We start from the raw sequence: 26,069 nt of genomic DNA on the forward strand, positions 1-26,069 counted from the left end.
CGGAGAATCCCAATTGTACAGTACAACCAAAAATGCACTGGACCTGCACTGCCATAGCCTATTAGCTAAATATCGGATGGGAAAGCGGTAGGCTAGCCTACTCTGAAAGCTGACAGCGCGAAGAGCTGAGAGATGGCTGTGAGGTGCTCATGGTTGCCTCTCAAGCCGCTGGCAGACCTATACTGTAACTTTGCGCAGTGGCCAAAGCGCCCCCCCCCCCCCCCACACACACACACACACACACACACACACACACACACACACACACACACGCGCAGAGCGTGCGCGCACACGTAGCCTATAGTCTCCCTCCATACACAAACAGAATAGCTATAGCCTATTCTATTCTCAATCTCATATCCATTAAGTATAGCCTAACGAGGCTTGGAGGCTATATTATAGAGGCTATAGTTGGATTTCGTTTGGAGTTCAGCCTCACATTCCCCTCTCTTTATATCCTGTAGGCTAGGCCTATAGTATAACCACCCGGGAACTTTATTCAATTCGGCGGCAGTTTCTAGACAAGATAGGCTAATCTCAGCCAGGGGGAGGTTATCATGTCGGCCTGTGTCACTGGAACAGCTTTATAGACCGACACCGTATATATTCCCTCTCAGCCGTGCCGTGCGCACTATAGCCTATGCGCCTGAGTGAGTGAGCGCATTCTCCTGCGGAATGCTAACGAGCCACGGGTGTATAATGCACTGTGTCGTGTGTGTGTGTGTGTGTGTGTGTGTGTGTGTGTGTGTGTGTGTGTGCGCGCACGCGGGCGGGGCATAGGCTAATATTGCACCTTACAGCACGCATGCAGCTCTTTCAAAGCCGTGGACACGATCGCTCATTTTAACGTCCGATTTTTACGCGCGCCCGTCCGCAGCGAGATAAAACGTCTCTGCCGCAGTGCCGCTTATTATTATTATCACCCCCCCCCACACACACACACACACACACACACACACACACACACACACACACACACACACACACATTCCTCCGAGCATTGATTTATTCTATGTAGAATGAGTTGATCGGTGTCTGCCGCCGCGTCCAAGAAGCGGTCCCCAGATGCCTTGCTTCGCCTCGCCTCCCCAGTAGTAGCAAGCAGGTGGCTGTCGTGATGCTGAGCGGGGATGACAGGCGGGACACGGGCAACAGGAGCGCAGTCAGAGAACAGCCTCCAAGCTCTCCCTCCTCTTTGCCATTTCCCTCTCCTCTCCTTCCCGCCCATCTGTTGAGCGTGCAGCGTCTGCCTTATCTTCTCGCAGTATGCACATCAAAACCAATTCCCATCGCCAGTGTCGAATCCCTGCAATAATGGAATGTAACACATGCAGAGGCATCCTATATATTGTATTCCTACAGAGCCATCTGTGGCATGTTTATAGTTCTTACGTCTGTGCAAAGACGAAGTGACGAACACAGCCAGCCCTATAGATTATTATGTCCATGCATGTAGGTTGGTTGCCCATCTGCTTTGAATGGAAAAGAACAAATGGCCAATTCAGACATGCACAGCCTCCAAAGCAATGTCACCTGGGTGTTGTGGCTTTCAGTGGGGATCCATTCCATGTAGGCGTTCATATAATGGGACTGGGGTGAGTGTGATGCAGATTTCTAACCGATAATGACAATGAATGTGATGCTTCACAAAGTTCACAGAATGAGAGAGAGAGAGAGAGAGAGAGATGTCAGAGAGCTGGGGGAGGAGAGAGAGAGAGAGGAAAAGGAAAATGACAAGATGTGAGATCAGAGAGACACAAAATGAGAGAGGTGGGGTATAATGACTGTGCCATCATGGGATTATCATTTGAGCAGCTGTTGGAGTTTCAACACAGATGATGTTGTGACACATATCAGCCGGAGATATATGGAAACTGCCCTGATCTGTGGCACTTTTATAGGGCTTGCGAATGTGTGTCATCACTGCGGATACTAACAGCATAGTTATCTGCTCATATGCTTGCACTAACACTGGGATGTTGTGTGTGCGTCTCTCACACGCATGCACACACAGATGTGAACGAGTGTGTGTGTGTGTGTGTGTGTGTGTGTGTGTGTGTGTGTGCATGTGTGCATGTGCATGAGCACGCGCATGCTGGAAGTGCGTGTTTGTGTATGGGTACCATGTGTGTCTGCATGCTTTCGTGTTGCCATGTGCATGAGCGCACATTATTTTGTGTGCACGCTTGCCGGCACACATGCACAAGATGTTATTGTATTGTATGGACCAGAGGCCAGGGAACAGCTTGGTCTTCCCTGGATCAGTGCACCCTGGCTGGGTCATTGTTCCTCTGACAAGCCCCATGGCTCTGTCACTAACCCTTGGAGAAGCAGGCTCCATCCAGCCACACTCTGCTCCCCCTGGGGCCCACCTGACCTGAGCATCAGGTTTAGTGTTTAGGGTCATCCGGCCTTCCTATACCTTCTGCTAGATGGCATCCTTCCCATTTCTCAACATTCCTACCATTTCCTTCACAGTCAAATCCTTATTGTTAATTTGACTCTAAGAGGGTATACATTCTCATAGTTATAGAACTTAAATAACAGGCATATTCAGTGATTTCACTTAATTCAAATATCACGTCTTCTTTGTTTTGTTGTGATAATCCTCCCTACTATAGAGTGTGCTGATCATAATTTATAAGGAGTTCGTCCCTGTCCCCAGTTAACCCCTGGGGGTCAAAAAACCCGTAGGTTTCGTATTTTGGCTATAGGTGGCCCAGCCTTCATCCAATCAGGATAGAGAGGGGCCTTCCACCAATCATGATCGAGCGGGGGTGGGCCTTGGTGTGTGTGCTGTTGGCCCATATAAGGAGTTCCTCCCTGCCCCCAGTTAACCCCTGGGGGTCAAAAAACCGTAGGTTTCGTTTTTGGCTAGGTGGCCCAGCCTTCATCCAATCAGGATAGAGAGGGGCCTTCCACCAATCATGATCGAGCGGGGGTGGGCCTTGGTGTGCGTGCTGTTGGCCTGTCGCTTGTCCCCCCACTGTATTGTGTGCATGTGCACATCTTGTTACCGGGGCAGACCAGGAGGTTTTCCAAATCACCCAAATCACTGAATGCTCCTTTAAAAGGGTCCATTTTGTTCCTAATTATCAATAATTTATCCTGGACCGCACTTTGAGATATATAGAGCTGAATTCTGAATGAATTAATGAATTCTGAATGAATTCTGAATCAATGAATTCTGAATCAATGAATGAATGAATTAAATAATGTGTTGATAAAAGTTAAGAGCACATCACCACTTCCACAACATATAGCAGAGGATAAATCCACAATATAGCCCTTAGTTATTATGTCATAGTAGTCCATCTTTGTGTACTATATAGTGTAAGTATGTGTGTGTGGGTTTGATGTGTGTTTGCTCAGATGAATTTGAGCATGTGTGTCTATTCACTTATATCTGTACAGTTGGCACCTGTATGATGTGTGTGTGCATGTGCACGATAAGGCTTTATTCCTTCCCATGTGCAAATGTGGTTGTTGAGAGCAGACAGAGGCACAATAAAGACGGCTAAATGAGCTCTGCGTTATATAAAATAAAGTATAGCTTGTTGTGTGTGCCTGTGGGTGTAGCTGTAGTGTTTCAGTCCGTTTAATCCCTGTGTCCTTTCCCCTGTACTGCACCAAGTCAGAATCGGTGGGTGAATGGTCATATTTGATTAAGCGTGCCGACTGTATACTGATAGCTGAATGCCCTGTGAGGCAGAGTCTGATGTTTTAAATTAGACTATACCGTGTGTGTGCGTGCGTGCGTGCGTGTGTGCGTGCGTCCTGGGGGGGGGGGGGGGGGGGGCGTGGGCTGAGCCTGGCCAAGTGCTACACACTGACAAACAGGCTTAAGATCTTCATTGCCACTTGGAGAAGCTCCACTGTCAGCCCTTCACACATCAACCTCTGCCCGACCCCCGCCACACTAAGCCAGAGATAGAACGAGGGACGGGTGGGAGAGAGACGGGCAGGGAGGGAGACAGATATAAATGGGCAGGCGAGAGCAAACGACGGAAAACGGGCAGATGTTTAAGGTCAGGGAGACGCTGGGTCAAATGATTGAAGACGCCGGCATGTTGGAGAGGGAGAGGAGTTTTCTTTTACCCTAAAACATGATCATCAGGTAATATTATTATATAAGGAGGAAAGTGTACAGTATTTGTTAATGTTTTTTATGTGGACTGATGGTGATCCACCTGAACTGAAGCCACACCCACAGCTGTTGTTGTATGATAAAGGGGGAGTGGTTAGGGGAGGAGATGATATCATTGTGATGTCACCATATCTGTGTCTTTTTCATTGGCACGTTTGACTGTCAAGGTTTCAGCCTCCAGGAAGAAACCCTAAATACAAAGTGAAGACGTGATTGCACATAGCAACCACACCAAGCTGGGGTCTAATGGAGTACTGTCACCTCGTAGACATGAAAAACTGGATAAAATACAAAAATCACGGCACTCCATCTTTAAGACTGTGAGCCTCCTACTTGCATTGCCATGCTCCATTTGGAGTCACAGATGCCTCTCTGTCGTGACGCCCCGGGCGACTGTGTCAATATTTGTAGTCAGCGTCCTAGTGTAGGCTATTTGGTGCCCTGTGAGCATGACTAGTCCTGGGTGAGTCTGAGGATGCGAAGAAGTTGACAGGAAATAAAACCCAAGCCTGAGCAAACAGGAATAGATAGCAAGCTGGGCTTTTGTTAGAAGTGGATCGGGAGTGAGAGTAGTTCAACTTCAATTTGCATCTTGGATAAATATCGATCACGCTGTATAGGGGGACAAGCAAAAGCTCATTTCATTTATTTTGGCTAATAATAACCATTTTTGTGCAAGAAAGAACTCGGAGCTTCTGTCTGCCACTGACTGTGCATATTTGTGGTTATTACTTTCCCATACTCGTGACAGCCCGTGAGAGTGCATTGTGAGTTTGTGTGCAGCGTGGTTTGTTTGGTATATCTGACGACGTCCCCACAGTAATATTTGCCTTTTATGTAATGTTTTTCATTATATGTGGCCCTTGGAGAGCGAGACAGAGCAGGAGCTGACAGATTGTATTGATTCAGAGCATCTAAAGCCGCTACTTCATAGTGTAGTACAGGAGGGCCCATGAGGATAGTCCAACCTGACACATTTTCATGATGGCTTTTTCACCATGCAGGCAAATGTGGCTTTTTCAGTCCACCCCTGCACCCAGAAAGCTCTCTCTCTCTCTCTCTCTCTCTCTCTCTCTCTCTCTCTCTCTCTCTCTTATACTCTGAGTAGTGGAGCACAAAAAGAGACTCACATGGCCACATTGAGCACCTCCAGCCATATTCAGTTGAGTCAGGACAGCTCATGAATGGATAGAATATGTGTTTATTGAATTTAAAATGAGCAATATATTTATTATTGTTTGGCGATGAATTGGATCTGCTTTTACATCTGATAAAGCACATCAGTCCCAACCAAAGGGACTCTGTATCCCCCCGTATAGTATACAGCAGATCCAGAACAACAGGTGGTAGCTGGGGGGGTGGTGGAGGGTGAGCAGCAGTGTCTGAGCAAGACGGCAGTGGTGAGAGCAGCAGCAGCATGACGGCAGAAAGCAAGCATGCAGGAATGACATCCAGATGAGAATGAAATGAGTGTGTGATTGGATGAGTGGATCAGTTGAGGCGGCCCAATGGACGGCCGCCAGCAACTGTTTCCTGGCTGAACTTGACGCTCATTTCTGTTCATAACCCACCATTTATTTTGGGCACAGGCCGGGCTGTAATCTCATCACAGACACACAGACTGTAATTTTAGCAGTCCAGTCAGTATAGATAATATTCCTCGGTCGTCGTTAAGTAGGCATGTAAACAGTGTTGTTTTTGGCAGCAAATTTCTATTTTAGTTTTAGTCATAGTCTCTTGAATAGTTTTCATTTAGTTTCAGTCACATTTTAGTCTAATTTTAGTCGACTAAATATCATGATTTTAGTCGACTAAATCTACAGTTGATTTAGTCGACTAAAATGTATTTTGGCGGGTCTTGATGTCGTCCACAACGCGTTGACACGTTGCGCTTGTAGATTCTGCTATTTTCAGCATGCAACCAGTGTAAAATGACTTATACTGAATCTCTTGTCCACTAGTCCCTTCCTAACATAGTTAGTCTAGTTTTTATTTGTTGACAAAATTTAGGCATAGTTTTAGTCATCATGGCTTAGTCGTTATTTAGTTTTTATGTAGTTTTTGTCAGTGAAAAAAGGTAGTCGACGAACATTTTTCTTCGTATTAGTCGATGAAATCAACACTGCATGTAAATCTATAGCTGACACTCTTCACTTTGTATGTTTTTGGCTTCTTTGTTGCTGTCAAACTAGAGACAGAGAGTTGTGACGCAAAGCGGGGTGTTATGGGATGTAGTTCCGCATTCCTTTCTGATAATGGGAGTCTATCATAGAGTTAAACTAGGGAGCGCGACTGCCCCGCCCCAGCTATTTATTTCAATGGAAGTTGCTCCGTGGCTTTTGAAGCACCAACATTTGGTGCCCAAAAAATGTGGAAGTGCTAACCTCCATGAACGTGCTTGAATCGATTAATGAACGAACGCTCTGTGTTAAACACCAGCTGTGTGCTCTTTTGCTCATGCATGTACTTTGCCCACCTGCACTTCCAGCTTTGGCGGGTTCCCAGGCGCCCACAACTCCCTCTCTCTCTGGGGGTCTGGTGGCTTAAAAATGCTGTCCGTCCCTCTCTACCGTCAGGGCTAGAACACACACACTCACTGCAGTGGCTCCCGCAGATCATATTAACCCCATACAATGCTTGCTCTTCTTAACAAAACAAAAATACTCCCAATCAATTAAATTGTAAGCTACCATGAATTTCACTCATCATTCATGTTTTTTTAAACAAAATATAACATCATAATGTTTTAATACTACAGATAGCATGAGCATCATATTAATTTATAACACCACATTTTTAACTGTGTTCAAATAACTGCACTCCGTGAATTGCACTGGCTCCCAGTCAAATTCAGAATTGACTTTAAAATACTTAACATCACATACAAAGCCTTCAACAACCGCACACTTAAAACCCACCTTTTCAGACTTGCTTTTCCTACATAATTCCCCTCCCCCCACTTTGTCTGCCTACCTTAGTTTCTAGTTTTTAACCTTTTAACTTTATAACTAGTTTTATTTTCTAATAAAACTTTATTTTGTTCTGTAAAGCGACTTTGGGTACCTTGAAAAGCGCTATACATTGTATGTAATATAATAAACATACAGGAACGTAATGATGAGATATAGGCCCAATTGTTACCAAAAAAACCCAATGATTTAATTTGTTAACATGAGTTACCAATAATTTCCCATTGGTTTAAACAAAATATTAGAGCATACCTATTTACACGCACCTCGACAGTGGGTGCAGGGCCAATAAGGCAATTATGGAAGGAGGTAGGGCCCGCACACCATTCTTTTGATAAACAATTACTTTATTGATTAACAAATGACAACGTTTCGATCTTGACAGATCGCCTACCTCCTTAAACAAAATATAATACATCATAGTTTTCGAGGGGCATACCTATGCCCAGCTTTGTGTGTTTGTGTGTATCAAATTTGAGATGATTTGATTGGCCAGCTTTGTGTGCTTGGGTGTACCAAATTTGAGATTGCGCCCCTCACTTCACACAAGTGCATGTGATGTTTAATATTTGTATGCCTTTTTAACGACCTTTCTTAATGTTTCTGTCTGTCATACAGCACGAGCTGTTTGGTGCCTTCCACGTGACACACAAACACATTTAGCATCTCAGCCATTTAATCATGACTCAGCTTTTAGATATACTGTGTGTGTGTGTGTGTGTGTGTGTGTGTGTGTGTGTGTGTGTGTGTGTGTGTGTGTGTGTGTGTGTGTGTGTGTGTGTGTTTGCGCGTGTGCGTGCGTGCGTGCGTGAGCGTGCGTGCGACCACCATGGACTGTGCATGTGTTGCTGTTCATTGAGTGTATTGCCTCCTCTTTGTTTTTTCATTTCAAGTACATTTGTTAGCTAATGATGGATGGGTTCAGGGAGGTAGAGGCCCACCAGATAATTTCCCCCAGGATTATTATTTTTCCCACCATAATAACTACTGACCATTATAATTAGCTAGAGCTACACTAACAGCTGACCATAAATTTTGGTATCCAGGAATACAGAACGCAAGTGTAAGAGCATATAGGGCCTTGTAACTTTAGTGTTGTGCAGATAATTCTCAGTCAGAAAGTACAACAAAATTAATGATTGGAAATGACATCTTACAAATACATTACCAACCCTACTTTGAATAGTAGAAACATTGTAATTATTGTAATACCTTTATTGTATGGCCATTGGCCACACATCGGAGAACGAGCTGTTTTCTAGCAATCATTTTCCTGAATTTAAATGTCCATAATTTGTGTGAAAGAATCTTGTGTAATGAGGAGGTCCTCAGTCTAAAGGGATCTGGTCATGCCTGTTTTCGTCAGGCTTAGTCATCAGTGTAGGTTCGTCTTCCGTGTGTCGTTGTCCAGTTCAGTGTCACAAAGCCATGCTCCTGTCTCTGGTCCCATTTGGAAGAAGCCAGGCTCTGAAGGAGGTCTGTATGTGTGTGAGGAGTGTATGTTCACTAAGGACGTGTATACACGGACGTGTATAGGCGTATTTAGTTTAGTTTTTATTTTTTTGTTTGTTTTTTGGTTGGCCTTTCCTTCTTCAGCGTACTCCTTGTGTTTCGTGCATGCGCACTACAGTTCACTTCCTTGTTTACGGCTTGATTAGAATGGCTCATAATTCTAAAGCTAGGGCGATCTCCATGGTTTTGACCAAAAGAGCAATCTTCTGTCTTTATTTCTGACTTCAGGAAGCATTTGGAATATAAACGCTTCTAGAGAGACAATGTGATTTTTCTGGTCTTTCAATATTACATTTAATTGTTTGCTAATTTCTCAGAGCAAATCAAGTATACCAGTAGGCCTAATTAAGCCAGCAACATTGGTGGTGAAAACAAACAAAGGTGTCTTAGCATTATTACATTCTATATTTCCTTCATTACATTTGTTTCTTATTTTTATCTGGTGTATAGGCAACATTGTTTTGCAATATCAAAATGAAAGAATAACATTATGCCTACTACAATAATAAATTGTAATTAAAATGAAGGAAATAAATAAAACCTCTTATTCCTTTTCATACTTCTTTGCCCTAGCAACTGGGAGCCACGTATAGCAGCAGGTTTCCTACCCCTGCTTTAGATGTACAAGCGTGAGGTAAGAACGAAAGATTATGCCTCCCGGTTTTGGGGGGTAACGGAATTAAGGCAGGGCTTTTCAGAGTAAAATCTGCCTCATCTGCTGGCACTCTAGCACCATTATTTTGAAGAATTCTCCAGCAAAAGAAGTGTAAATGTTTCGTGTTTGTGTAAGATTTAAGTCAAACATTCTTGCTTCAATGTACGATTGAGTGTCTAAATGTCAAGCAAACGAAGATATACTCTATCCTTAATCCCAAATGATTTAGCTGAGAGGGACAATGTGAGATGTACGTATCCCAAACAAAACATGTCTCTCTCGCTAAACAGTGATCATGTCTTCTTTGTGAACATTTAAATATTTCTTAGACAGAGAGAGAACGTAGAAATCCAGGTCACGAAACAATGTTAGGAATTTCTCCTGAATAAGGGCTTTTCTTCTGTTCCTCCACTGCCTGTTGCTATAAATAATAATGTGCCGTGTTAAAATTCAATACACACAGAAGAATAAAGTTTGGGGAACAAAATGAGCTTGTAATGCATAATAATCTTCTCTGATGCCACTGCCTGTGTGATAGATTGGGCATGTTCAAATAGTGTCCCTGTGCAGACTGTGTGAGTGACTACTGATGGCTGTGTGTGAGGATACTATACACTGGCTGGAGCTCTAGCTGTGTGTGCTTTCTAAGCATTGATGCAGGGTAACATTTGCCTAAGTAATGTGCAATTGTGCGGTACATTTAGTATTTCAATTTTGTAATAAACCTCTAGCCTACTCCAGTATATTTCAGAGGCAAATATTGTATGGCTACTTGTTAATCCACTACAATTATTCGACTTTAGTTACTAGTTACTTTGCAGATTCACAACATTCATTAAGCACTTTGGTACTGTAATATTTAGCTGCCAATAGGGTTGTACTTTCACTAGAGTCAAATCGGAGTACTTTTTCAACACGTTTTTTTTTTTTTCAACACATGTCTCGTGCAGGCATGTGTTTGTGGGGGTATAAGTGTAGTAGTGGGCCGGTGGAATTCCCGCCCAGAGGGATAAATTGTTAGTCAAAGTCATACGATTTGTCACACACGTTACCGCAGTGCAATTTGTTCTCTGCATTTGACCCATCTCTTGGAGCGGTGAGCTGCAGCCAAGGAGCGGTGAGCTGCAGCCGTGCCACGCTCGGGAATCATTTGATTAGTTGATTTAACCCCCCAATCCAACCCATTGATGCTGAGTGCCAAGCAGGGAGGCATTGGGTCCCATTTTTACACTCTATAGGTATGACCTGGCCGGGGATCAAACCCCTGACAATGGGGACACTCTAACCACAAGGCCACTGTCTAGTGGTTATCAGTTCTGATTTCAGATGTACAGTATCAATTTGCCAACAGCAGAGTTGCCATGGAGACAATTGGCTGAGTCTCACTGTCCATTGTTGCATAGCATCACTGAGTCTGTACAAAGCCTAAATGTAAAAAATCTTGAGTGCATGCATGTGTGTGTGTGTGTGTGTGTGTGCGTGTGCGTGTGCGTGTGCGTGCGTGCGTGCGTTGACTGACAGAGAGTGAGACGGAGTGGGTGAGGCAGCTTGAGACTGACTGTGGTCCACTGGCTGTACTGTAATTGCTTTAGACTGCACACAGAAAGTTGAATGCAAATTTGGCAATCCGTAGTGGTTAAGACTCTATTGCTGAAGTAATTACAGGCACGGTTAAACAGAGTCACATACCACAGAGAGAGAGAGAAACACACAGAGATAGGAGAGGGGGGTGAGTGGGGAGAATCAAATCAAAATGTTGACAGTAACACGGCAGTGCCTTGCATGAAGGCACACAGAGAGACGGTGCTGTGTTGGAGGAGGCCTGTGGTCCCTGCACAGATGTGGTGGGTAATTTATGGTCTCCCCACTAAAGCGTGTGACCAGGGGCTGTGTCATCATGCATTCCCCCTGTGCCACCTTCATAACAATTAGACAGCCAGATGAAATGAGGCTGTCACAAGGGCTGCCTATGTAATTAAGCAAGGGGCGAGAGGCCACCAAGCTCCTATGAAATACCGTGCCTGTGCATGCTTTGAACACACACACACACACACACACACACACACACACACACACACACACACACACACACACACACACACATACGGCTGCTAATGTATGGTACTGTAACACACACTACACATTGGGTCCAGAAGAAGAAGTATGTCCAAGTTCCCTTCGTATTGGTGGCTGGTGGCTTAGGTTTCATGATGTTTGGTCTCTGCGCGCTAACAGTCCCCCGGCGTGTGCTCAGATGATATGAAGGTGAGGTGGTTTGTAGTAAAGACGGGCAATAAATGGCAGAATTGAATTGTTTGTTGGCTGATAAATGGCCACGGCCCACGGGCTACTGTATGTTAAAGGCTTCGTGACCAAGGCACATGTGGCTGAATGTACCAGTGCTCACTGGAAACCCTCGTAAACTGAGATGCTAATTGAAACACAGCTTAATGGCACACACAGCTCAAATAAGGCATGATTTATACCCGTTTGCAAGATGGTAAAGCTGTTTGCATTCCTGTCTAATAAAGTATTGAATATATCAATCATTCAAAGCAGATCGACAACCTCTCATGGTGTGCTGCGCCTGCGACACATTGTGAGCTTACAGATTGACTATTTTCACGGCACAAAATAATGTATAAAATAAACAAAAAAAAGAGAGAGAGAAAAGAAGGGCTCACTATGCAACTAACTCAAACTTTTGGGAAGGTTGAGGTTTTCAAAACATTGTGACCATATTGCACAAAGTTGGGAAGTGACACTTTAGATGCTTTCATCAGTGATACAAAACAACGCTGTTTCTCCCATTGCTATGGCAGCAAGCCGTGTGCGAAATTCTGAATCAGGACACTCCACTCTGCGATTAAACCTGACGAGCTGACGGTACTGTGCAAATCGGCGAGGCACGAGCAAATCCTTATGCCATGGGCTTTAATGTATTCGTCCTTGTTTTCATGTCATATTCATGCTGGTCCAAGTAGGCTCTCTAGCTTTACTCAAACCGTGATAAAGCATGAAAAATGCCTCATTTTATAAAAACAATAGTGATTCGGTGAGTCGGTAATATAGTGCTACCAGTTAAAAGATGCATGTGATTTCCATAGACAGCTAAATCTGTCAATGAACGCATTTTCGTTTACAGCAGTTAAAAAAAAGTATTATTATTTTATTTTTTTAAACAAGGCATTTGTTGTGTTTATATTTATTCCGTTTCGGGAATCCGTTTCGGATAACACTAGATTTGTTTTGCTACACGTTGTGCATATATGCCGCCGCATCACAGCTGTAGCCTATACCAGAAAACACGCATGTCATATCAGTAAAGCAATAAAGACGTGAAGTCTTTATTGCTTTACTGATATGACATGCTTGATCACTCTCTTTTGTCTCTCATCCGTCATCACAGCTTCAATGAGTGCTGCCATTGACACTTTTTGGACTTTGTGTGAGAGTGCACGTGGCCGTCATTTTATAGCTCTCTGTCATTGTCTCTCTCTCTCCCTCTCCCGGGAGAAAACAGCCGGTCGGTGAATAGACGATAGGACCATTACCGTTATCGTCATTTAAGTGTGTCTTGCATTGCTTGTTTTTGAACGTCTGCAGCATCTATTCATTTGGTTCTGCACAAAGTCATCCATCAGAGTGGCTGATGTCTTCCATCCTTGTCAAAGTTATATGTTTATTCCAATTTAGTAACCATTTAAGCAAGCCCTGCATACTTTGTTGTATGACAAATAGCATTTTGAAAATGTTGACATTTTTTATTTTGTTTTTGTTTCCTTTTGAAATTGCTTGACATTGTTTGACACACAAATTGGAGATCCCTTCATTCAACCACACATTTCCACATTCAGAATTGTGCCTCTTTTGGGGGCACCCCGAAGGCTCACCTGGTAGAGCGCATACCTTTAAGCTTCAGGCCTTATGCAGCCAACCAGGGTTCGAATCCGACCCGACTCATCCGAAGTCCTTTGCCTCTCCCTCACATCCCTTCTTCCTACCATTTCTACCATGTCTTGTCTCTCTCCACTTGCTGTCAAATATTGCTTAAACAAACATTGTTCCATTATGATTTAGACACACATGAACCATGCATGCACCTTGTGTACATATCTGTTAATACATCAGCTGCTATCTATCCCTGCTTCAGTCAGTCCCACTGCTATGTCATCTAAGCACTTTATGTACATATTTCACACTACCCATATTGATACAGTATGCTGTAAGACCAGTTTTTTTCTCTATCTCTCTCCACCTTTTTTTTACATCGCTAAACTTGTGAAGTGACAATAACGTTCAGTTGAAGTAGGGGGACGTGGGGCCTGATGCAGCATATTTTGCCTCACCTTAATAGCTCAACTCAGCATTGCTGGATATTATGCTTGCCAGCAATCAGCTGAACATAGCGTAAATGGGGGGGGGGGTCTTCAACACGATGATCCAGGATGGAAAATATATTCAAGCTGTATTCAAGGGAGTTGGAACCGAAAACTGTGGACATAGAGAAGCACATGCCATTATGTGTATAAATAGCACTTGAGACACTACAGATGGTCATCACACATGAGCAGTAAAAAGCATCCCTTAATACCTACAGTAGATCACGTGCCCAGGAGTGAGCTACAGTCCTCTTGATAGATTTTATTGCTTGGGGCTGGATGGCATTTTTACTCCCCTCACGGCTCAAGTGTCCTGGCAGCCCGATCTCATCTCACCATGCCATCGTCAGCGTCGTCCCCCCTACCCCCCCCCCGTCCCAATTGGCCTGGCCATCCTAAACCTATAGCAGGCCAATGACCGGAGATTCAGGAGACTACTTCCAGATCTCCTCGGAATTGCACCTCCCCGCCTTAAAGGTGTAGACCATTTCGGAATGTAATTACGTATAAATGTAATATAGCTGTTGCCAATCTCTCTCCCCAATCACTTGGGAATGAGGCAGGTGGGGCCTTCTAGCAGAGGTGGATCCTGCACTTTTCAGGCCGGTTTGTTAACACCCTATAGCTTTTCTGCGAACATGCACCAGAAACAGCCGTACAATAAACTCACACCGCGTCGCAATACGTCAATCGTGCACATCGGTTATTTGTGGCAAAGAGATTGGGTTTAGAGGGAGAAAGTAAAGGACCTATAGGATATGTTTTTTTTACTGTCCACTCGTACAAATGCAAAAACCTATTTGCTAAATGACGCTTTGCTAAAGTTGTTAAAGTCTTGTAAATTACATTCACAGCGCTCAGGCACTTTCTTTGATTAGAAACTCCTAAGATACAGTAATCAATTGTATTCTCAGATGTAGGTGATTGCATTGCCATGTATTAAACATCGAAGAGAATTATGCGTCTTGCATTGTTTGCTATAGCATTGAGTATCTGTTGTATAATACTGGTCTCTAAAGTGCTGTATGTACTGTAAGTGGGTATAAACCCACTGAGAGAATATCTTTACTTTACTTCTCTAGTCCTAGCAGCCCACCATCATGCTCATGCTAAGGTACCGCCGTGCACTGAATGGGCTCTGTGCATACACACCATTTTGGAAAGAACTTTGGCACCTTCATAGGTGTTACCGATGATACTAATAAAGGCTCTGTTCCATTCTGGTCAAACAGAGTCAGGGTGCTGCTATAGTGTGCGTGTTGGCTCACTGGCAGCACTCTGCTACACCAGTGGGTCTCAAAGTGTCCTCGAGTGGGTTCCAAATGGCCCCGTACGGGTGTCTTACTCTGAGAGTATACAAATGGAACCAAATGGACCTGTAAACGTCCATTTGGTTCCATTTGTACACTCTCAGAGTTATGGGGTTCCATGAAATTCAAAAGTTTGAGAACCACTGCACACTAAATGGAACAGAGCCTTAATTAGTATCATCGGTAACACCTGTGAAGGAAGTAGGGAAGCGGCCCGGATGTAGGAAGAGTTATTCTGTGTGCAAAAAGCCCAGTGTCACTGTGAGCAACGTCACTGTGGAGCTTGAAGGACCTCGGCATGACAAACATGACCACCATGGTTGCAACTTTGATGAGATGCTGTCTTCTCGTTGTGACTTAATAACAGTATGGATATGTGTATGTGATGAACTATTATGGCCCAGCAATTGTCGCAGCCCTCGGTAACCAACCTCTGGCTCGCCAACATTATGGCTCTGGCTGATAAGCTGGCCCTCAAATGGAAACGGTCGGTCGACGACGAATAACAATCTAGATTTATCACACCTTCTCATGCCATGTCACCACAGCCTCTCAATCAATTTGATGGCTGCTTTGATTATGTTAAGTAACTTATGACATTTGATGGAGTGCTAATCCTTCCGCGTGAGCGTGGCCATAATCGCATGAGTTTGACGCAAAGCAAAATGGTTGCCGTGTGAAGATGGTAAACCCGTTTTCAGCAGTTGCTCTCTGCTCTGGCGCCTCTATTAATGCTTCTCTCTCGGGACATTTATGATACAGGCAATGTGCTGAACAGCCATTTTAATGGATCTGGTACAGGGAGATTAGCGTCTTAATGCACTATACCTGCACCTATATGGCAGCATTATCTCATGTGATTTAAAGTCTCTGCTATGGGACACACCATATGTCTGCTGAATGAATCCACATAGCAGGCCATTGGCGGCTTATCGGACCCACATGTACAGAGTCCATCCATAATCTATGGAGCGCTTATGAGCTCACACTGGCTCTCCATTCGATATGTGTTCTTTCTTCTCCCTTAAGGCAAGGTTAAATGGCTGTAAATACCTATTGAGCGAATCAGGGAGTGGGTCTAAGCACATGAATCACCACGCAAACGTGTGCGTGTGCGCTATATTGCGTAATGGTGCACTGCACTTGTAAGCCTTACCTGAATGTGAATGCTATACGGTCTCTCTCACACACACGTGTGTGTGTGTGTGTGTGTGTGTGTGTGTGTGTGTGTGTGTGTGTGTGTGTGTGTGTGTGTGTGTGTGTGTGTGTGTGTGTGTGTGTGTGTGTGTGTGTGTGTGTGTGTGTGTGTGTGTGTGTGTGCCCGCGAGTGAGTGAGTGACTGGAGGCTGTCCAGGGTGAGAATCACCGTCAGAATTGGACAGTGGAAGGTGACGGAAGGAATAAAGGGTAACTTGTGTTATTAACCCCTCACTGGGGGAGTGAAACAAGCAATTACCAGCGGTCATCTGGCTGCCACACGGACACACACACGCGCGAACACGCACACACACAAATCCATGAAAGGTGCTCACATGCACACGCTCCTCACATTTTTGAAACTTCCTCTATACAACACACACAGAGTGTGTTGGACATAGATTGATGTGTGCATGTAGCACACTAATGGATTATTGTTCCATGGGTAATAGGTTGAGTGTTACATTCAGGTGGTCTCCATCTGGTCGCAGTGTTACAATCAGGTGGTCTCCATCTGGTCACAGGCGCTCTCCTCAAGCTATGTTAAGGGCTAATTGCCAAATATATTCTTTACACATTCACATGGAATGTGTCATCTGCATTTAAGCCATTCTAACCATTGGGATGGGTTGAGCAGGCAATACTCACGAGGAGGAGTCATACTTTACTGAGGTTATTAGTGCATGTTGACTTTTACCAACTGATTGGTTATGCATGCAGCCCTGTTTTGAACCATAATGTAGACCAGGGGTGAACCATAATGTAGACCAGGGGTGAACCATAATGTAGAGTAGACTATATAAACTGGTACAGAGTTGATTAGATTGATTAACTCGATTGTTTATTTGATTTATTTGAAAGTGCAATGAAAAACAAGGTTGCACCACTGCGTTGCATGCATGCCCCCACGAACAATTATGCAGCAGGACACGAATGAGGAAACAACGCCAGTGCAGTTTGTACTGCACTGGCGTTGTTTGTTCTCCATTCTCACATGTTGCTTTCACCCGACAGTTGTGTCTGGATGTCACCCTGATCACATCTAATCAAGTCAGCTGTCTGTCTGTACACTTTCCTATCAGTATGTTCAAATACTGATAGGACTGTGTGTGTGTGTGTGTGTGTGTGTGTGTGTGTGTGTGTGTGTGTGTGTGTGTGTGTGTGTGTGTGTGTGTGTGTGTGTGTGTGTGTGTGTGTGTGTGTGTGTGTGTGTGTGTGTGTGTGAGGGTGTGTGTGTGTGTGTGTGTGTGTGTGTGTGTGTGCGCGCGCACGGGTGTGAGAGAGAGAGAGAAAATGAAAGGAGGCAGACAAACAGAGGGAGAAAACATGTCCACTTTCATCTGATGTGTCTTCTTCTCCAAAGCGCACGAGAAGAAACACACACACACACACACACACACACACACACACCACACCACGCCTACACACCCCCTACCTTTGTTCTTGCTCTGCTGCCTGTCTCTCACCTTTCTGCCTCTTCTCTGGATTTGATCTGCGAGGGGATGGTATTTGCAGGGGCTTCAGGCTCTGCTGATTTTTGGGAGGATTTGAGTGGATGTATTATTTCTCTGGTACAGTGTGTCCTACTACCGTAGAGTGAGCATATGTACACACACACACACACACACACACACACACACACACGTTCTCTTTGCTTTCTCTATTCTATCTTGAACACACTCATGATAACTGCTCTTCTCATCTGTCCCTGCCGTCATGTGAGGAGCCCTATCTCTCACTACTATTACCACTAGACGCTCTCTCTCTCTCTCTCTCTCTCTCTCTCTCTCTCTCTCTCTCTTCAAACATGCCGCTGATGGAGTTTTGCTGGCCTTGCTTATATCAGGGCCTTTTTTTCCCATCATCATCTCTCCCTCTCTGTTTCCGCTTTCATGTGTCACCTGTTCAGATGGCTGGCTGTGCTGGCGCTGGATTGCCTTTGAAATGGCATGCCTTTTACATTAAATTATTTCCCCCTAATGCATCCCTGACTGTGCGGATTGTGCTGCCGTTGAAGCATAATGATCTGTACATCCTGGTTCATCCACCTGTTTCATTTGGGTTGTCGCTTTTCTAGTACAGTACAGTACTGTTCCAGTACTGTATAATGGAATGAAAGCACGGCATGAATTAGGCTGAACAGAGACAACAATAAAATGGTTTCAAATTATGTGCACAATATGTGGATGCTATACTTTTTGACATTGTCACAAGGAGCTTAATTTAAGCTTATAAGCTTCATCCTTATTGGGTGTCCAGTAGATGTGATTTCTGTCCAACTGACCGCAATACACAATGCAAGACTTTACTTTCGTTAATTGCTTAATTCTGGTTATGCCCTTACTGCAAATTTGACTGAGGTTTGCTCCAGAGTATACTGTTCCTGTCTGGCTATGCTAACTAGTTAGCAGCAGAGCTGTGTTTAGTTAGCTGTGCTACTTGTCATTCCATCTGTGAATATTTTGTGTGTTCTATCTCCTGGCATGGCTTTATATACAGATACACAAACGAACTGCTGCTTTACTCTGGGCAATTGATCTCCATGCATATAAAAGGCATGGTGCTGGTTCACGCATGGTCTGTTGCTTTCCACTTACCATGGTGCTGAAGCTAATCGATACATGTAGAGTGACCGTCCTTGTTTTTCTTTATGTCCTTCGGGAACAAGCTTGTCTTGCAGCTTTCTTGGCTCTATAACTGTCAGTCCATGCTTATCTATGTGATATGAGATCAGCTATTTTACAGTCGTGACATTTTTAAATGATGAATGTGATCAGAAGGGCCCCTCGAGAGTGCTCCGCCCCAGGGCCCCTGAGAGTCTATAGCAACTCGCCAACTCCCCTGATGTGCACGCAAAACATTATGTATGCACGTATATGGGCATATACATAAAGTACACACTACACTACCCACCCATTAATTACTCAGTGCTGATGACCAGTCTCTGCCAGTCTCTGCGACCATCTCCTCCCTCCTCCAGCTCTGTCTCCGGGCCGTCTCTTTCTCTCTCTCTCTCTCTCTCTCTCTCTCTCTCTCTCTCTCTCTCTCTCTCTCTCTCTCTCTCTCTCTCTCTCTCTCTCTCTCTCTCTCCTCTACATTTCTCATCTTGCTTGGTGAGTCATGCCTGGCTTTGTGGGTTCAATCATCCCATATTCATGAGCGGGCCCTTAAATGCACTCCAGCTCTGGAGGTGTGGTGCCGGAAGACCCAGGTTCATTCTATTATCTCTGTTGGCATCCATCCTCCCTGTCTCGTTCCCCTGTAACTCACATCCCTTCCTAACGCTCCTCCGGATAATGACAGAACTGACGCATGGATCCCAATAAGAGCGGAGCTCTGATCGGCTGAGTAATGGCATCATTCCCCCTCCATGCTTGATCAGCAATGGCTGATTGGCCTTTGATTCATATAGGCAGAGTTTCAATCGTGCACATTAGCCGCCGAGTTTCCCTCCTCTGAAATAATATATAGTTCTCCATGGTAGTCAATATGTATTGAATCATAAATGTGAGTTATGGTTCATGGCTCAAATTGTTGTGATGGATCCTGTTTTGGGAAGTGACTCACTTTTGTGACATTTTAGTTAGTTTGTTTTTCCAGCAAGGCACGAAGTTGGTGGATATAAGAAATAAATGTTGTGTAATGAGCCTTTTTAAACCCCAAAAGTAAATTTACAAAGGTAAATAGCCTATGTCCATATGGCCACTGGCTCCTAAAGACCCATGTCCGTCAAGAAAGAACCATATAGCAATTTGACAATAATGGAGGGCATGCATGAACAATACGTAATGGCAACTGCTGGTGTCCCATTTACTGCCCATGAGTTATAAGATACATAGTAGGTGTCAACTAATGTTATGGGATCATTATTGTTTGTGTGTCCTGAATTTAACTGCAGCTATATGTTTCCCTGTATCTGTTATTGCGCTTACAATTTGGAAAATAGCCCTGAACCTCTGTCGGGCTGATGGTGGTGTTTGTGGCGCGTCAAATGCTACTCTATACCAGGTGGTCTTCATCAGGGCAGGCATTGTATGCACACTGCACAGGTGTGCAGTGAAGCAATATCCCAATTGAAATATAGGATATTGGACTAACAGAAAAACAAGGCAGAAAACCAAGGCATGAGGCATGGACACGAAAAAAGAATGGGATAACATTAGTTGACATTTGTTGTATTTTGTTCCTCTTATGTGTATGGAAGTGTGCTTTTTATTGTGTTTTTTACTATAAAAGGCTACTGCCATGTCTAGTGTGTGTGTGTGTGTGTGTGTGTGTGTGTGTGTGTGTGTGTGTGTGTGTGTGTGTGTGTGTGTGTGTGTGTGTGTGTGTGTGTGTGTGTGTGTGTGTGTGTGTGTGTGTGTGTGTGTGTGTGTGTGTGCATGCACATTTGTGTGCATGCACATTTGCCCAAATGCACACAAGAGCACTTGCGCTTTGTAAGTCGCTCTTGATGAGAGCATCTGTTAAATGCCTGAATAGTAATTGCAAAGTACACAGTAAAATTGTCAGTGTTTAATTTAAAAGTCTGTAAAAAATGGAGCTGTATAAGTGTTAGATTTACACTGAAGATTTTACAGTATCCTAGTGTTTTACAGCATGGCAGGGAGCCCCTGCATTGCAGGATTAATCATCTTAATGAAAGGGAACGAACTATACATCTTAAAACCTTTTTCTCTGCTCATTTAAAAAGCACTAACCCAGTACACGCCGAGAAGTCTTAACAGTAAGTAAGAAAGAAGGATTTTGATTTAATTTGCCCTTAACATTTCAGTTCAATTTTCTTCCTTTATTTATATATATATATATATATATATATATATATCCACTGTGTTATTCCCAGTTTCAGTCTAATTAGTCCTACGTTTTTGTTTTCAATATACTTCCTTCGTCTTTTGTAGTTGGTTCTCAATGTACTTGCTCTGCTTAGTTCCTGTGGTGAGTCTGGTCTCCTCCGCACTCTGCAAAAGTCACAGTGTCTCTTCCACTTTACAATTCATCACTGTCAGTAAAGCATAGGTTCAGTCCGGGCCAGAGAGATAATGAATATAGCCATAATATCTTCCATTGGCTGAAGGCCAAATAGTAGCCTATACCTCTGTCCACTCCTTCAAAGTGGTTTGAGCGTGTGCGTGCGTGTGTGATTTATAGTATGAATGTGCATGCCTGCAGAGTGCGTGCGTGTGTTAAGTGGGATGGTTTGTTAGGTCACACAGCAGAAGGAGTCTAGGGATATTTCCTGGTGGACATACAGCATCCAGCTCTAGCCCACATGCAGGTCTATAACTTCAACAAACCATGGACACTAATGCTTGTGTTCTGATTGGAAACCAGGGGCCCTATTTTCACCATGCTAAACCCCTTATCCCTACATTTCTTTGTCCTTTTTTTTTTTTTTTTACTATTTTGAAAACATAAAAGAATTGTCCAACTAGCCGATCTACATCGACATGTTGTGAGCTTGTATATCGGCTATTTGAACTATTCAAAAATGTTTTTCAAAATAGTAAAAAAGGCAAAGACGTTTAGGGATATTAAGGGGTATAGCACTGGCGAAAGCGGCCCCAAGTGCTCTGTACAAAATACATTAGGACTAGGCTTTTTCAGTTTTCTTGCTTTGAAGTACACGCACGCACGCACGCATGCACGCACACGCACACACACACACACACACACAAACAACAGAGCAGAAAATGTTTTTTCTCTCAGTGAGCATTTCTTCTGTGTCACCGTGTCATATGATGTAGGTTAAACGTGGCTAACCCACCGTAAAATGACTTCATACCATAAATGTAATGAAAATGTGATGCCTATAGTATACACACATAGAGGGGCTCATCATCTTGGCATGAGATAAAATCCAATGTATAGCGCTGCTTGTTTCATCTACCCGGAAGTACATTTATTATTGTGGTGATACCATGATGATTTGGTCTATTGGCATTGCTAACCTCATCCATCCGAGAGTATAGAGGCATTTGTCCTTACAATGTTCCCAAATCTTTGATGGAACAGACACATTACAATGACAAATGAGCCTCCTAAAACTGCAAAGGTTTGTCTTGCGATTGCGAGGATAAGGAAATTACAATCAAGAGACAAATTACTCAAAGCCCCTCAACAAATCAAAGTGCCCGTTTTGTGACGAGGCCCTGACCCTCTTAGCTGACTTTAATTCCTTATAACGACCATAAACCCATAATACTCCTCGGTCAAGTCATCGCAGCGACTGATTCCAGCTCATAATATGCGGCACAGAATGTGTCTCGGGCTGGTGCTCTCCTTGGCAGATGTCTAAAATAACTGAGCTTAATTGATGGGAACGGGCTAGTCCTGCAGTGACGGCTTCAATCACTCAAACACTGCAGTGTGCAGAGCAGACCCGGATATGTGTAAAACCTCAGAGAGAGGGAGAGAGAGAGAGAGAGAGAGAGAGAGGGCTGCATGTCATCAGTAAAGTGCCTTGGGTGGGATTCGAACCGGGGTCAGCTTCAGGAAGGATTATAGCTCTATTTATGTGGTATAGCAGTGGGCGTGCTTTTCTGGACCCAACAATATCTAAGCCTAGAATCAAGCCATCCAGGATCCTGGTGAATCATTGCCATAAAACCTTTGATTCTGTGGGGGAAAAATAGCCTAATTGAATGTAATTATTATTACGATATACTACATTTAATGAATATCCTTTGTTTAGCGTTTTTCATTTTTTCAGAGAATCTAAATGTCTTTAGATTCTCCAGGATCCAGGATCCAGGATCCTGGATGGCTTGATTTTAGGCTTAAATATTTATTTATATATTTATTTATTGATATAAATATCTTTGTAAATCCATATGGGAAAAATGAATGGCCTATTTTTCAGTGGGTCCAGAAAACCACAAAAATTGCCTGGTTTGTGGCATGCTGTTTATTATTATTTTTATTTTTTCATTTTATATATTCAATACTTCAATATTAAGTCTACAAGATATATAATTCACCTTGCGGCTATCATGAAAAAAGTTTTAAAATTGTAGTGTTTTGTGTTAAATGATGAAGAGGAGGTGTTTGCACAAGCGCCTCTGTGTTCTTGTATTGCCACACACACACACACACACACACACACACACACACACACACACACACACACACACACACACACACACACAGTCACACACACACACACACACAGTCACACACACACACACACACACATACAGATACTTGTGTGCGCACACGTGCGAAGGAACCCCACCCACCTGCACCTCACTTTCGTAAGTTAATTAAAACGAGGCACGATTTCATTATGTCTTTCTTTCATAAACATTGGAAGCGTGTGTCTTAAACATGCATCAATGTCAGCATCAACTGTGTCACTTGTGCTGTTAATTACATGCTGGAGGCCTATTTCCTTGCAAGCTTAACCAATGTGATTGCATTTCATTTCCCCTCTGCACACACATGCAGTGTACAAACGGGTACGTATATTGTCATGAGACCAGTGCACCATTTAGCCTTCAATTTACCTCGGTTGTGTTTAGCTGGAGCGGAAATTTTACCCTTCACTGGAAGTTGTAACCACAGTGTGTGTGTGTGTGTGTGTGTGTGTGTGTGTGTGTGTGTGTGTGTGTGTGTGTGTGTGTGTGTGTGTGTGTGTGTGTGTGTGTGTGTGTGTGTGTGTGTGTGTGTGTGTGTGTGTGTGTGTGTGTGTGTGTGTGTGTGTGTGTGTGTGTGTGTACACAGGGCACAGGCAGTGCCTAATACATTCAGACGAGTCTTTAGAATGCTTCAATATACTTCTGTGCATGTTTATGTACTATACATGTGTCCATGTACAGTACACTGTAAATATTTCTTCTTCTTTTTTGGTGTGGGGGGGAGGGGGGTTTAATGTTGTTCATGTGTGATCAGTCGAGCACAGATTATGCCAATGTTGCTTTGAGAGCTTGACACTATTACCAGGGGCATACACAGCAGGCATATTGTATACTACAACAATGGAGAGAGAGAACAAAGAGTCTGGATATGGGCTGTATTTGTGCCTGCTGTCTGATCTCGTGGTTAAAAGTCCCCCATTCCTACAACAGGCTTTTAAACCTTTGCTAATCCCTCTTCTGAGTCATTGCATTGCAGTTTGACGCAATCTCTTGTTTGTCTGTTTGTTGTGTACACTAAACTGGCATGCATACAGTACAAGCGAGCATGCATGCGTGCGCAGATTGCGCACGCACTAAATCCACCGTTGAGCTGGTGCAGGTTCCTCATTGGACCAGTAACTTGCATTGTGAAATATATTTTTGCTAAACCAACACACAAGTAAATGGACACAAATACCCATAGAAATGTCTCTGTCAATGTCCGCTGCTCATGACCTCCATTCTGCTCTATGTGTGCCTGCGTGTGTTGCTTAATGGACATCCATCCACAAGAGAGTGGATGAGAGAGGGGAGAGTTAAATAGACAAAGAAACAGGGAGGGGGGGGGATTGCACGGGTGGGAAGGACCACCCACACATCGCTTGGTGTCAGGCCTTTGTGTCATTATTAGAGATTAATGTTTTTATGAGCACTGGAGGATTTGCCATTAGTGATGGGTTTAATGTCAAACGCTTGTTTCAGCTCTGTCACTCTCTGCTGCTGCCACCCTCAAGTGAGACGGCTTAATGGTGTGTCGGTATAGTAATGCCTCCTTATCACTTATGCCAAAATAGCATGTCATGTCGCAACTATTGGTTTAGCAGCAATACAGTACAGATCTTAATTCCTGTCACATTGGACCCTGGGGTGTTCTTAAAAGCAGGGTTAATCTGCTTGTTTTTATTTTGGTTTTGATTTGCGCAATAGTTCCCAAGATGGGTGTCCCACTATCTAACCCTGCATAATTATGGCATTATTTGCAACCCTAAAGAATTTAGTTTATATCCTTGGATAGCACTTATTTTAGAATTGCCGTCTGCATAGCCTAGTGTTCCTTGCTCCATTTTTGGAGCAAGCAACTCTCTCTCTCTCTCTCTCTCTGTCTCTCTCTCTCTCTCTCTCTCTCTCTCTCTTTTTATGCTCTGCCCTTATAGTGTATCCTAACAAGTTGCAGGCAAAGTGCAAACTCCTGTTTTGGTTACACATGAAACATCTTTCCTCACAGCTCTCATAAAGACGCAGTCCCACCTCTCCGAAAATACCTCGCTCCACCCATACTGTAGCTGTATGCTCCATCTTCATTGCATCTCGGGAATTGCATTGACCAGCCACATATGAATGGGATGTGCACATCGATTTAGATAGATGGATATTTACCACGCAGAACATATCTCTCTCCCCTTTTCAGGACCATTAATGCTCACATAATACATCAGCCCCTCTTTAGACTCTGCGATCAGTGGACCTTTATGTGATGCAATTACCTTTGTTCATAAGGCAGAAGCTGAATGTCAGTGATTCTCACTGTAATTCACATGTGCTCTCCCATGCTCTATGACACACTTGCCTGAACCCAGCGGGACTATACACGGCCTCCTGCGGTGAATCTAAGATGAGTCTGTAATAGCTCGGTCCATCAGGTCACACTATCACCACCAAGGATGTACCATTTAGGCCTCCATTACATAAATGACTGTATAGTCCAATGAGTGCAATAGTCATTGCAGGCCATCAGACCTGCTGCTCACTGAGAAAACCTTTTCTAAAGGAGGCACTCGTTTGCAGAACAGCACATTCAGCAATCCGCAACATTCAGGAGTACCAGTTGAGGCACCAGCAATGACACAAACTCTACCCTGAGTCTCCTTTCTAGAATAATACTATAATCCTTTTTTTTTTTTTTTTTTACTTTTTCTTTTTGGTAAATTACGGAAAAGATGGACTCTGTGGAACATTTTCACAAATACATTGTTAAAACATTTGAAGTTTGGTAGAACCTTGG

The 26,069-nt window shown here is 43.7% G+C and overlaps 1 protein-coding gene across 1 annotated transcript in view; it reads left to right on the forward strand.

Annotated features, from left to right (window-relative positions):
- Nucleotides 1-26,069, forward strand: part of adgrb2 (adhesion G protein-coupled receptor B2) — a 347,282-nt gene that overhangs the window by 526 nt on the left and 320,687 nt on the right.

Source organism: Protomyctophum parallelum (genome assembly GCF_964188405.1).
Source record: "Protomyctophum parallelum genome assembly, chromosome: 1".
NCBI lineage: Eukaryota > Metazoa > Chordata > Actinopteri > Myctophiformes > Myctophidae > Protomyctophum > Protomyctophum parallelum.